Below are 9007 nucleotides of genomic sequence, written 5' to 3'. Positions count from 1 at the left end.
AAATCACAAGTGCTGACGAGGACGTGGAGAAATCGGAACCCTGTGCCCTGTTGGTGGGATTGCAAAATGGCACAACAGCCCAGGAGGACAGAAGGGCAGCTCCTCAAAGAATGAAAGAGAAGCACCATTTAGATCCAACAGTCCCACTTCAGGGTAAAGACTCAAAAGAATTGAAAGCAAGGACTCAAACGGATATTCGTACACTCCTGTCAACGACAGCGTTATTCACAAGAGCCAAAGGATGGAAGCAACCCAAATGTCCATCAGTGGATGAATGAATCAACCAAGTGCGGTTTACAAATATGTGTGTGCGTGTATGTATATACGCTATATGGTAGAACGTTGTGCAGCCTTAAAGAGAAAGGCCACCCCGTGACACGCTAACCACGGACGAACCTTGAGGACATCAGGCTGAGGGATGTAAGCCAGTCACAGAAAGACAAATATTGTACGACTCCTCTTATGCGAGGGATCTAACGTAGACAAATTCACAGAGACAAAAAGTTAAAGGGTGAGTGCCAGGGGCTGGGGCAAGCGGGAAGTGGGGAGTGTTTGTTTAATGTATACGGTGCCACTGTTGCAAGTAAAAAAGCTCAAAAGATCTGTTGCACAGTAACGTAAACACTCTTAAGACTATTGCACTGCGCCCTTAGAGATGGTGGAAGTGGTAAATTTCATAGTATGCGTTTCTGCCACCAAAAGAAAAAAATTTAAGCCATGCCAAAGGAAAAAAGACTTTCTCAGGTGAGTCCCAATGCCCCAGATTTGCAAACCACTGGCCCAAAGGGACTCTGCGTGGCTTCTGGAAAGAAGGGTGGCTGTAGGCCGGGCTGCAAAGGGCAGAGACGTTTGGGTTGGGCAGAGAGGAGGGGGAGGATGTTAAAAATGGAAAGAATTAGTTTAGCAGCAGTATCATTATCATCAGCACGGTCGTTTATTATAAATGTCCCTTGTGTGCCAGGCATGTGGTTCACTCGTGTTCTCTAATGTAACCCATACAACAGCGACTCTGTGGCGGGTGGCGGGGGCGGGGGGGGGGGGGTGCCTGCCGGTGCCATTTTACGGACGAGAAGGCAGGTGGCAGTTTGGGAAGAATGAGTGAGGGCCCCAGTCGGCCTGAGGGAAACGGTGCACATACATTGGAAGGGAGAAGGCAGGCCATCAAAGGCCTTGACACAAGGCAGAGACATCACATGATACCCATGGCCATGGGGAGTCATTACAGGTCCTGGAGCGGAAGCGTGTGATTCGAGCGGCGTCTTTAGCAGCCGAACCTGGAAGCTGTGTGCGGAAAAGACCCGACCGTGCCCTGCACTAAGTGGAAACCCAGTCGGTGCGAAATGAGGGACAAATGAGTGACCAACAGATGTGCAAAGTTGGGGTCAACCCCCGAAGCAGGTGCCCCATTCTCTATCTCCCCCACCCCCAACACTCCCAGGCCTCTCCTTTGAATGACTCGTATCCCTGGGCAGCGGGTCTCCTGGGATCTGCCCTGCTCTGGCTGAGCCGGATCAGAAGGGACAGGGCTTGGGGGCACCTCCCATCCCTGAGCGCGCCCTCTGCTGGAGGCGCCTGGTCTGGCAAGTGTCTGCCGGCCAGTCTGGGCACTGAGCCTCCTTGGCTTTCATTTTTTATTAGAACGATGGGATGTCCTTCGGAGCCTCAGTGATATTAATTACGGCGTAAGGTTTCAGGACAGTGTTCTTTGTTCCATTGGCCTCCGGCGCCCAGACAGTCCAGCCAAAAGGATTGACTTCTCAAGGATTCTGGAATCTCTCCTTCTTCTGCTGTTCAGCATGAGCCTTCAGCCCCGCCAGCTCATCCCCAGGAGGGCCTATCAGGCAGAATCCTGGAGCTCCTGGTAGGTTATGCTGGAGCCTGCTCCTTAGGAATGGAGAATTCGAGAAATCTATCTAAAATTGGACACAGGGTGTAGAGACCAGTTAGTGCCTGGCCTTGCAGATTTGATCTTTTCTCCTTCTGGACCTGAGGCCCCTGCCACAACCACGTTATGCCAGATCCTCAATCAGGCCAAGAAGCATCCGAATTTGACCTCCCTCCTCACATTTATTGGGGGTGGAGGTACCGGGGCAGTACCGTATGTCTTGTGCCTGGCCTCCAGACGTCAGTTAGGATCAGAAAAATAACCCAGAACTCTGAACAAACTGGGTTCCAATGATCAATACAAGTTTTATTCAGGGCATGTAGATTACAGCAAACTGAAGAAGGAAGGTCCAGATTTCTAAATAACGTGTTTCACTGTGAAGCTGCTTAGAATGAAGCTCTTCCAGAAACCATCCACACGGTTTTCCACATATACAAGGAAATCCGTCCCTTCCAAATGCACAACACGGTGCTGGTATGTGTTGGGTTGTACATGGATTAATACAGAGCTGAAACTTGGGCCGCCTGGGTGGCTCAGGCGGTTAAGCATCTGGCTCGATTTCGGCTGTGGTCATGATCTCCCGGTTCCTGGGATCGAGCTCCGAGTCGGGCTCTGCGCTGACGGCACCCAGCCCGCTTGGGATTCTCTCTTTCCCTCTGTCTCTGCCCCTCCCCCGATTGTGGGCACGCACTCTCTCTCGCTGTCTGAAAAATAAATAAATCAACTTTTAAATACATAAATATCTGAAACGTGAAAAAAATAAAATAAAATTGGACACGGCTGCCCATGATGGGACACTAGACTCTTGCTCCGGTAAAGCAAGGTACTGAATGAAGTCTACTCCTGCAGGATTCTTCGGAGAAGGGCCTCAGCCTCACCGGAGGAGCCCCGTAATGGACTCTCGCACGGAGCCCTGGGGTTTGTAAACCTCCTTCAACAGCACAGCCTGGATCCCTGCCGACCGGGCCTTCTTGGCACTGATGCAACTCTGCAGAGCCCGGGATCCCTGAGGCCAAGGCTGCAGGCCCTGCTAACATCCCTTCCAACCGTGAGAGTCCGCACACTGCCATTCTAAGCCAGTCAAGTAGTATTCGATGAAGGAAGACCAGTACATTTGAAAATCAGACTCGCCCTTGGAGGGTTAAGTATTCGTTTCCGAATTAACCCAGGCTGGACTCGGGGGTTCCTGAGTTTCTGATTCGTTTTTCCTCCTTTGGTAACAAAGCAAAACTCGGGGAGGCTGAAAAGGCGCCAGGAACCGTGCTAAGTGTTTTACACGTTTCTCTTTCTGTCTGCACAGTAACGTTCTCATGAGCATGAATGGAGGCTGGAACGCTCAGAGGTGATCTGTCCCAAATCTCCCAGAGGGAGGCCAGGATTCAGATTCAGGTCTGTCTGACCCCTAAGTGGCTAGCCTGCCTCCTTTCTCCCACTTGAGCCCCTGCCCCGTTTAACAGCCCCCACCCCCAACCACCTCCTCCAGCAGGGAGCCCAGCCCAAGCCCAATTCTGTGCTGCGGCCCTCCCCACCCTGTCCCCACCCATCCTCCAGGGCACGAAACAGATGTAGAAAAAGTATGTTAAAAACGTTTGTTTAATGTGCATTGGAAAATGGCAGGACCCAAACCATAGAATATTTAGGCCATCTGGGGCCATATTAGGATTCTAGGGAATTTTACAAGTGTTTCCACATTCCACATTCCAGTCCCCACATCCATCCTGTTGAAAGAGACAAGCGTCTTACCCTCATTTTCCAGATACAACACAAGGCTCAGAGAAGCTGTGACCCACGCAAGGTCACACAGTTGAGGACAGCATCTCAGCCAGAACTCAAGGGATGTGAGTTTCTGGAGGGGTTGCCGCAGGCTGGGACCCAGCTCCCCGACACCTGGGCCAGCGCTCCTGGCATCGGCTGGCACAGGGTCTGCATAAAGATCTCCAGACAGCGGCGTTTCGCGTGGCTCTTCCTCCCTAGCACGTGCTGTTTTCTCATTATTCTTCCTCCTTTTGCTTCTCTTCCTTGTCTCTCACCGTAAATTACATCCCTTGTCTAAGGAATAATTAATTCCGCTTAAATAAAGATAACAGCAGCCTCGTTCCTGTGCTCACATAATTGCGGGCCATCCCTTGCAGAGCCAGCTATGGACACGCTCGAGGGGCACCCTACTGCTTGCCGAGCTTTGAACGAGGTGCCAGAGAGGCGCACGCGTTAGCTCATTGCTGCCTCACACGTCTCGGAGATGGGTTTCCACTTGCCCATTTTACAGATGGGGTAACGGAGGCTCAGAAAAAGGCACTCAGAGAGGCACCTGGGTGGCTCGGTCGGTTGAGCGTCCCACTTCGGCTCAGGTCATGATCTCACGGTCCCTGAGTTTGAGCCCCGGGTCGGGCTCTGTGCTGACCGCTTACTTCAGGCATCATGCTCTGCCCCATTAGGTCATTCAGTCCCCACAAATGCTCTGTGAGGGGGAGACGGCTATCCCCATTTTACAGATGAGATAACTGAGCGTCAGTAACGTGCCCCTGGCACAGAGCTTGCGAGCAGTGAGATGAGGATTTGGACCCAGATCTGGCTGATGCCTTCCCCACCTTTCTCCCCTCCTAAAAGCCGGGTTCACTATTCTTCCAAACAAGGCGCAAATTCTTCCTGCCTCCAGAGAAGGGGCAGGAGAGGCAGGTCTGGTCAGTTTGGCCAGCGGGAGGCTCAGAACACCCTGGGTTCATGTCTCCTTGCTTCTGCCCCAGGCTGGCTGCCTGTCCCTGCAGGAGAACTACTCCAGGCTTCAGGACAGGTGCCAGAGGACAGCTAGTGTCTGCTGGAGCCCTGGGAACGTATGTGACTGGCCTATTTGCAGGTGCAGAGGAGACAGGAGCTCAGACTGTTTAAAAACAGTTTCTTTTCTTTCAGCAAGTCATGTATGCACTGCTCATCCTACAAGGAGAGAGAGAAGGGTAGTGCATTTCAATCAACAGCAGGGCATCGGCGAATCTGCCAGGAGTCCCACTAATGCAGAAGAGACCAGTGGACGTGAGAGAGAGAGAGAGAGAGAGAGAGAGAGAACTAGTGAGGGCTCTTTTGGTTGCCAGGTGGCAGAAAACCCAACCCAAACTGGCTTAAGCCAAATGGGTTTATGGGCTAATAGAGCAAAACCTCCAGCGCAGCCTGGATCAAAGGCTGAGTCCCATTCCAGCTCCTCGCCTCTGGTCTCCTCCATGATGGCTTCACTTTCCTATCATGGAAAGATGGCGGCCACAGCCCCAAACCTCTTCCCCTCTCCGGAGGAGGGAAAAGGTAGTCCAACAAGTCAGATGACTGGTTGAGTCTCACTGGCTCTAGCTGGCCTGACTTGGCTCAACACTGACACAGGGAAACATGTGTTGGTTGGCTGGGCACATGCCACCCTTGGGGTGGGGTCAATACCCACCCAGGCATGGCCTTAGAACGGTGGAGGGGGAGCCCTCCAAGCAATATTGGGATTGCATCAAGAGAAGCAAGATGGGGGGCGCCTGGGTGGCGCAGTCGGTTAAGCGTCCGACTTCAGCCAGGTCACGATCTCACGGTCCGTGAGTTCGAGCCCCGCGTCAGGCTCTGGGCTGATGGCTCGGAGCCTGGAGCCTGTTTCCGATTCTGTGTCTCCCTCTCTCTCTGCCCCTCCCCCGTTCATGCTCTGTCTCTCTCTGTCCCAAAAATAAATAAAAAACGTTGAAAAAAAAAATTTAAAAAAAAAAAAAAAAAAGAGAAGCAAGATGGGGGGGTGGGGTCTTGGATATCAGAAAGAATGAGAAAAACAGAGAGAGAGAGAGAGAAAGGAAGGAAAGGAGAAGAAAGGAAAAGAATGCAAAAGTCTAATGACATCAACAACTCAGGCAACAACAGATGTTGGCGAGGATGCGGAGAAAGAGGATCTCTTTTGCGTTGCTGGTGGGAATGCAAGCTGGTGCAGCCACTCTGGAAAACAGTATGGAGGTTCTGCAAAAAATTAAAAATGGAACTACCCTACGACCCAGCAATTGCACTACTAGGCATTTACCCAAGGGATACGGGTGTGCTGTTTCAAAGGGGTACAGACACCCCAATGTTTATAGCAGCACTATCAACAATAGCCAAAGTGTGGAAAGAGCCCAAATGTCCATCGATAGATGAATGGATAAAGAAGATGTGGTATATTTATACAATGGAGTATTACTCAGCAATCAAAAAGAATGAAATCTTGCCATTTGCAACTACGTGGATGGAACTGGAGGGTATTAGGCTAAGTGAAATTAGTCAGAGAAAGACAAAAATCGTAGGACTTCACTCATATGAGGACTTTAAGAGACAAAACAGGCGAACATAGGGAAGGGAAACAAAAATAATATATAAACAGGGAGTGGGACAAAGCATAAGAGACTCATAAATATGGAGAACAAACTGAGGGTTGCTGGAGGGGTCGTGGGAGGAGGGATGGGCTAAATGGGGAAAGGGCATTGAGGAATCTACTCCTGAAATCACTGTTGCACTACATGCTAATTTGGATGTAAATTTTAAAAAATAAAAAATAGAAAATAGAAAAAAGAATGCAAAAGTCTCCTTGGGGTGAACAAATTCATGAACAGATCCACAATTTTGTGGCCACAGAGCTATGCCAAATAGCTTCCAGACAAATTATCCTCCAGAAATTCATTTTTAAATCAGTTTTGAGCTCAGCACATTTCTACCCACGTGGGGAGAAGGGAGGGGGAGTTTTTTTATTGTAAACTTCCCAAACTAGCCTAACATTTTTAAATGTAACCCATAATAGAGTGGAAATGCTTGGATATTTGTAATGAAAAAGGGAGAGCAAAACTTCCAACAGTGGATGATAAATAAAAAGGATTTTGGATCTGAAACCTTGCCTTTATTTGCTATGAGTGCCGCTGCCTGGGAAAAAGCACACCAATGAATGAGAATGAGCTTCCAGATGGAGACCCCAGTGAGGCTCTGAAGGGGCTCCCAGCGCTCTCTGCCATGTTGAATTTCCCTCCACATGTTATGGTTTTCCTTTCTCTTGACATAGGTACATCAAGGAGAACATTTGTCTTACATCTTCTTTTTACAGATGTGCGCGGAAGTGAGTCTTGTAACTCTACTACGATTTGGGTCATTTGGGGCCCACGGGTGGAATCCAAGGGAGGAGACGGGGCCATAATCCAGGAGGTGGTTCCATAGCACCGGGTTGGTGCATCGGGCCGGGTTGAGGGACACCTGTTCACAGTGGAGGCGAGAAGGTGGGCCTACGGAGGAATTATCTGAGCCTGTGGGAGGAAACAGGCGGGAGAGGGGGCCAGTCTCAGCCCCAGGTGCATTCAAACCCCCGTGTCTCCAGCACTCAGCCTTTCCCTTCTCTGACCATCTAGAAGTATGGCGACAGCACCCCAGCTGAGCCTAGGCCAAAGCCGCCCCCCCCCCACATTGACCAGGGAAGGTGATTCTCTGTGCCGTTTCTGTTTCCCAAGAGCTACCGATTACACACTTCCCTCCCTCTCCCTTTTCCCTGTGCTCTCCCCCCAGTGCAACCACGCCACAGAATTTCTCTGCCTAAAACACAAATCTGATTCCATCATTTGCAACCCCCCCCCCCCCAAGACCTTTCAGGTTTGCCTAGGGCCCACGGCAGCATCTCTTATAACCTTCCTTATGTTCCTTAGAACCCTCATTCTTGGGTCAGGCAAGTTTAAGAAACCCTTTATACCACATGCACTCTTACAGAATCCCAACACAAAATGACAAGTTAAGCGCTCCAAGCAGTCTTCCGGTAAAGGACCCGTTTTGATTATTTTTTACTCCGTCAATCCCTCGCCTCATTTGAAACCAAAGCCATTCTTATGCATTGTCATTTTTTTTTAACGTTTTATTTATTTTTGAGACAGAGAGAGACAGAGCATGAACGGGGGAGGGGCAGAGAGAGAGGGAGACACAGAATCGGAAGCAGGCTCCAGGCTCCGAGCCATCAGCCCAGAGCCCGACACGGGGCTCGAACTCACAGACCGCGAGATCGTGACCTGAGCCGAAGTCAGACACTTAACCGACTGCGCCACCCAGGTGCCCCTTATGCATTGTCATTTAACAAACACACTTTGGGAATCGCCGGCTTAAAAGATAAAGCCCAGATAGCCTAACACAGCATCCAAGACCTTTCCGTTCTGGCCACAACCCCTTCTCCCAGCTTTGCCACCCAGAGTGCTTCCACAGATGCACCCTGGTCACCCCCATACAGACCACACACACACAAACGCTTCGTGCTTTCAATTTCTCTATATTTTTGTCCGTGTTCTTCCTCCTTCCTTCCCTTTTCCCAAGTAAAACAGCCTTTCCCAGAAACTCCATTCAGATGATTATTCCGTTAATATGAACGACCAGCATTTACTGAGCATTTACTATGTGCCGGGCCCTCTCTATGCAGTTTTCTGCACTCAGGCCCTCAAGCGTCAGAGCTCGAGCAAGATTCTGACCATGGATACGTTGCCTTCTGTGTTTCGATAAGCCCTTCAGCTGGCCCCCACAGTCCCCCGTACCAATGAACCCCTCTCTCCTCATGGTCATCCTAGATGGCCTCTGCCTGGCTTGGATCTCCAACCGAGTCCCCCCTCATCACCTCCTTCCCTCTGAGAAGAACTTCGCAGCATCTAGTTGACAAGGATGATTGACCCCAGGTTCATTCAGACATTTATTCACTCATTCTAAACATTGACTGAGCACTGGGAGCTTTAAGAAAGACATGGTCCCCCCCCACACACACACACACAAAAGACACGGCCCCCACCCTTACAGAGCCACAGGCCAGAAGAGACAGACAGCAAACACAGTGTTACGAACAATTCAATAATTGCTAGGGCACAAAGTATTGCCAAGAAGTGGGGGGAGGGTTTGGACCTACGGGAGGAACTTACCAGGGCCCTAATCTGGCCTGGAGGTCCGGGGAGGGCTTCCTGGAGGAGACAAAGGCCCACAGGAGACGAGACAGGACCGTGAAGGGCAGAGGTGGGAGGGTTGAGGTGTATTTAGGGGCTGCAACAGGCAAAGGTTACCAAGATGGCTTTGGAGGGGGCTGGCGAGTAACAGGCAGGGCCCCTGGGACTCTCCTTGAAAACCCAGCACAGTGAT

The 9007-nt window shown here is 50.7% G+C and overlaps 1 pseudogene; it reads left to right on the top strand.

The window, feature by feature from the left end:
* Positions 1-655: 655 nt before the first annotated feature.
* LOC115516244 lies at positions 656-2246 on the top strand (annotated as a pseudogene).
* Positions 2247-9007: the final 6761 nt, after the last annotated feature.

Source organism: Lynx canadensis, chromosome B3 (assembly GCF_007474595.2).
Source record: "Lynx canadensis isolate LIC74 chromosome B3, mLynCan4.pri.v2, whole genome shotgun sequence".
Classification (NCBI taxonomy): domain Eukaryota; kingdom Metazoa; phylum Chordata; class Mammalia; order Carnivora; family Felidae; genus Lynx; species Lynx canadensis.
The sequence above is the reverse complement of the archived record's forward strand: the minus strand, read 5'-3'. Positions and strand labels throughout refer to the sequence as shown.